Genomic DNA, 6000 nt, shown 5'->3' on the forward strand with positions numbered 1-6000 from the left:
GACCAGAGAACATTCATAGACTTGTTGTTCAGAAATTTAGCTTGGCATTAAGGCCTTGCACCATTTGGTCCTATCTTTATGTCCATATGACTCCAACTCCAAACAGGCATCCTACATTCCAACTCCATGTTGAGTTGACTCCAACTCCAACCAGGCATCCAACACTCCAGCCATCTTTACACTACTTTCTATGCTCTCAGTTTTTACTATGCTTGTCTACCTCTGACATTCTGCCATGCTGTTTCCTTCTGCTGAATTACAGCCATCCTTTAAGACCCTCCTTAAAAACCACTTTCATGTAGCTGTCCTTGATTTCACTTAGTTAGAACATATGTAACAATAGAAAATAAATGGGATCTATTATTGTATTATATATAACTATGAATTATATATGAATATTTTAACACAATTTCAAATATGTAGTTATAAGTGACATTTGTTAGCCTGAGCCAGACATGTAAGAGCCCAGAAAGGTGTATATTGTAATACCATTTTGCCAAGTAGAAATATGGATTCATATGGTTAATCAGGGCTAAAATCAGGATTTGAATCATATACCAGCTGCCTTTGTTAGGTATGAGAAAGGACTACAACTTTTTCATCCTGGTATTTCTCAATATGTAAAAAGAAGGGAATGGATGGGGTGCCTGGGTGGCTCAGTGGGTTAAGCCGCTGCCTTTGGCTCAGGTCATGATCTCGGGGTCCTGGGATCGAGCCCCACATCAGGCTCTCTGCTCAGCAGGGAGCCTGCTTCCCCCCCTCTCTCTGCCCGTCTCTCTGCTTACTTGTGATCTCCATCTGTCAAATAAATAAATCAAATCTTTTAAAAAAAAAAGTAATAACCAGGGCTATTGCAGTGACAAAGACGCTCCTTGACCAAACTCTAGTCAGGCTCCTCTAAAGTCCTCAAGGCCCTAAACTTGAGTTCTGTCCTTGGCCTACTTATTCCAGTATTAGCAAAAATCTGCATCAGTTTTTTAACCCCACACTTGTATTGGATAACCTTAGCCCACCTTCAGCAAAAATCCTATCAAAGAGGTTTAGCCAGAATTCCCCTTAGCCCTGATATTTCCTCTTAGTAATTTTCTATCCACTGATCCCACCTTGTTCCTTACCCATAAATCCACACTCGTCCTTTTTGTATTCAGATAGAGTCCATTTCTATAGTGAGGTTGCCCTTCCCCTATTGCAACAGGTCCTGAATAAAATTTGCCTTCACTACTTTTATTTTCTGTCTGCCTCTGCTTTTCTCTGACAGCAGGAGCTCTAATGCAGAAGGAGATATGATAGTCTGGTATCTTCACTGAGCTAGATATTTTTAAAAAATAGATTTACTTTTTAGAAAAGTTTTAGATTCATATCAATATTGAGCAGAAGGTACAAAGATTTACTATATACAGCCTGCCCCTACACATGCATAGTCTCCCCCATTATCAACACCCTGCACCAGAATGGTACATTTGTTACAACTGGTGAGCCTACAATGACCCATGACTAACACATAAAATCCTTGCTTATGTTAAGGTTCACTTTTGCTGTTGTATATTCTATGGGTTTGGGCAAATTTATAATGATGTGTATTCACCATTATAGCATCATAAAGAACAGTTTCACTGACATAAAAAATCTGTGCTCCACCTATTCATCCCTCTCTTGCCCCTAGAAATCACTGATTCTTTACTTTCTCCATAGTTTTACCTTTTTCAAAATGTCATATAGTTGGAACCATATAGCGTTTTAAGAGTTCTTTATATATCTTAGAGAAGAGTCCTTTCTCAGATGTGTCTTTTGCAACATTTCCTTCAAGTCTATGGCTTGTCTTTTCATTCTCTTGACACTGTCTTTCACAGAGCAGAAATGTTTAAATTTAATGAAATTCAGCTTATCTATTTTCTTTCATGTATCCTGCTGTGCATTGTATCTAAAAAGACATTGTAAAACTTAATGTCATGTAAATTTTCTTCTATGCTGTCTTCTAGGGATTTTATATATTTGCATTTTACATTTTTTTAAAAAAATTAGTTATTTATTTGACACACAGAGATAGATCACAAGTAGGCAGAGAGGCAGGCAGAGAGAGAGAGAGGGAAGCAGGATCTCTGCTGAGCAGAGAGCCCAACGGGACTCGATCCCAGGACCCTGAGATCATGACCCGAGCCAAAGGCAGAGGCTTAACCCACTGAGCCACCCAGGCACCCGCATTTTACATTTAAATGTGATCTATTTTGAGGTTCATTTTTGTAAAGAGTGTAAGGTTTGTGTGTAGGTTCATTTTTTTGGACATGGATGTGTAGCCATTCTAGTACATTTGTTGAAAAGACTGTCTTTTCCCCATTGTATTACTTGTCCTTGCTCCTTTGTTAAAGATCAATTGACTATATTTGTGTGGAACTATCTGGGCTCTCTATGCTGTTCTGTTGATCTATTGGTCCATTCTTTTGCTAACACCATACTGTCTTGACTACTATAGCCTTGTAGTAAGACTTGAAGTAGGGTAGCATCAGTCCTTCTTCAATAATCTATTGGTTATTCTGAATCTTTTGCCTCCCCATAAAAATGGAGAATCAGATGTTGATATCGATAAAATAACTTGGGATTTTGTTTAAGATTGCATTGAATCTATAGATCAAGTTGGAAAGAACTGACACCTTAACAATACTGAGTCTTCCTATTCATGTACATGGACTATCTCTCCATTTATTTAGTTCAATTCATTCATCAGAATTTTGTAGTTTTCCTCAAATAGGTCTTTTACATATTTTGTTAGTTTTATACATAATTATTTCATTTTGAGGAGTTGCTAATGTACATGATATTTCAGTTTGACTTCCAAAGTCCCCCTGTTTGTTGTTAGTATATAGGAAAGCAATTGACTTTTAAATATTAGTCTTGTTTCTGCAATCTTGCTGTAAGGGCCTATTTAGCCAGTGCGATTCCATCCCGTTAAACAGTGATTTTGTTGTTTATGCAGTACCCCCCACCCTCCCGGGGAACTTACTTAATAGCAAGTCCGGGAAACCAGTAAAATATGGTCGACCAGTCCCTGATAACAGAGCCCAAATACAAAGGTGGGTCAGGTCAGGTGGAGATAACAGAGTCCGAATGCAGGGATGAGTTGGGCCAGGTGGAGACATCCAATCAGTGGGGCGTGCATACTGTTTCCCTAGCTACCAAGGAGTGTGGGCCCTGCCTTTTGGGCGCCAATTCTGACCAAGGTGATAGGCTCATTCAAATAGCTACTATGGGGTGAATTGTAATTCAATTGGCCACCCGTGTGTGACCTAGCATGGCTGTGCAGCTTTCTCTGTGTGTTACAATTTCATTGGCCACCTGTGTGTGGCCAGGCTCAACCACATGGCCTTTGCTCTATAAAAGTTAGTCTGTGAGGCTGGGAGGGGTCGCCCTCTCTGTAAGAGGTGGCCCCAAACGGTCAGTTTGATTCTCGATGCTTGGCGCGAAATAAAGCTTTGCTTTACTTTCGCTTTGAATCAGTCTCGCTGATCATGGACCTATCATTGGGGGACCTTTCACTTGCTATAATCACTTACTAGTTCCAAGAATTCTCTGGTTCATTCTTTTGGATTTTTTAATATAAATGATCATGTCATCTATGAACAAAGTCAGACTTATTTCTTCCTTCTCAGTCTGCATATCTTTGATAACTTTTCTTGTTTTATTGTATTATCAGAGACATTCAGTATGATATTAAAAAGCAGTGGTGAGAGGGGACATCCTTATCTTATTCCTTATTTTAGTGAAAAGCTTTGAATTTCTCACCATTTCATATGATGCTAGCTATAGGGTTTCTTTATAGATAGTTTTTATCAATCTGAGGAAATTCCCCTCTATTCCTAGTTTACTGAGAGTAACATGTATGGGTGTTGGATTTTGTCAAATGCTTTTGCCACACCTATTGATAAGATCATGGGATTTTTCTTCTTTAGTCTGTTGATGTGCTGAATTTCACTGATTGATTCTCAGTTGTCCAACCGGCCTTGCATACCTGGGATACATCTCAGTATATAATTCTTTTCATGTTGTTAGATTCTATTTGCTAACTTTTTTTGCTAACTTTTGAAGATTTTTTCATCTTTGTTCATGAGAAATGTTGGTCAGTAATTTTCTTTTCTTGCAATCTCTTTGGTTATGGTATTAGGGTAATGCTTGCCTCATATAATGGGTTAGGAAGTATTCTCTCTGCTCTATGTTCTGAAAGAAATTGTAGAAAACTGGCATAATTTCTTCTGTACATGTTTGGTAGATTTCACCAGTGTATCTACCTGGGCTTGATGCTTTCTGTTTTGGAACATTATTAATTGTTGATTCAATTTCTTTAATTAGGTTTATTCATGTTGTCTAATTCTTCTCATGTGAGTTTTGGCAGACTGAGTCTTTCAAGGAATTGGTCAGTTTCACCTATGCTATCAAATTCATGGGCATAGAATTGTTCATCGTATTACTTTACTATTCTGTTAATGTCCAGGGGATCTGTAGTGATATCCTTTCTTTCATTTCTGATCTTAGGATTTGTGTCCTCTCCCTTTTTAATTTAGTTAGCCTGGTTAGAGGCTTGTTGATTTTATTGATCTTTTCAAAAAAACAGCTTTTGGTTTAATTGATTTTCTCTATTGATTTCCTATTTTCAATTTCATAAATTTCTGCTCTAATTTTTATTATTCCTTTTCTTCTACTTACTTGGAATTTAATTTGCTTTTTAGAGTTTCCTAAAATAGAAACTTAGGTGACTGATTTTAGATCTTTCTTCTTTTCTAATATAGGCATTCAGTGCTATAAGTTTCCTTCTAAGTACTGCTTTTGCTCCATCCTACAAACTTTATTAAGTTCTCTTTTCATTTTCATTTAGTTCAAAATATTGTTTAATTTCTCTTGGGATTTCTTCTTTGACCCATGTGTTAGTTAGAAGTGTGTTGTTTAATCACTAAGTATTTTGGGATTTTCTAGCTGTCTTTCTGTTATTGATTTCTAGTTTACTTCTGTTGTGGTCCAGAGCAGACTTTGTATGATTTCCACTCTTTTAAATTTTGTCATGCATGTTTTATAGCCCAGAATGTGGCCTATCTTGGTATATGTTTTACATGAGCTGAGAAGAATGTATATGCTGGTGTTGTTGGATAAAGTAGTCTATAGATATCTATAATTACTCACTATACCCAGTTGATTGATGGTGCCCAAGTTCAACCATATCCTTTTAAATTTTAAACCTGTTGGATTTGTCCACTTATGATAGAGTGGAACCAGATATTAAAGGGATATTGCAGGGATGCCTGGGTGGCTCATTTGGTTAAATGTCTGCCTTTGCTCAGGTCATGATCCAGGAGTCCTGGGATCAAGTGCTGCATCAGGATCCCTGCTCAGTGGGGAGTCTGCTCTTCCCTCCCCCTCTCATGCTTTCTCCCTCTCTTGCTCTCTCTCTCAAATAAATAGGTAAAATCTTAAAAAAGAGAGAGATTATAAAAATAAAATATGCTATTTATGCTAACATATAAGGGGCTTAATATTATTATTTTTAAATGAATCAAATATTTTTTATATTTCTCAGTTTTATTTTTTTTGTTTTTAAGATTTTATTTATTTATTGGAGAGAGAGAGCAAGAGAAAGCTAGAGCATGAGGGGAGGTGGAGGGGCTGAGGGAGAGGGAGAAGCAGACTCCCTAGCAGGGCTCAATTCCAGAACCCCAGGATCATGACCTGAGCCAAAGGCAGACGTTTTACCCACTGAGCCAACCAGACACCCATCATGTCATTTTCTAACATGATATATATTGATAGGTATAATTTATATAAACAAAAGCTCATTGGAGTTATCAATTTTTTTTTCTTGGAGTTCTCAATTTTTAAGAGCATATGGGGGCGGAGGCGCCTGAGTGGCTCAGTGGGTTAAACCTCTGCCTTCAGCTCAGGTCATGATCTCAGGGTCCTCGGATCAAGCCCCACATCAGGCTCTCTGCTCAGCAGGAGCCTGCTTCCCCCTCTCTCTCT

This window comes from Martes martes (genome assembly GCF_963455335.1).
Source record: "Martes martes genome assembly, chromosome: 4".
NCBI lineage: Eukaryota > Metazoa > Chordata > Mammalia > Carnivora > Mustelidae > Martes > Martes martes.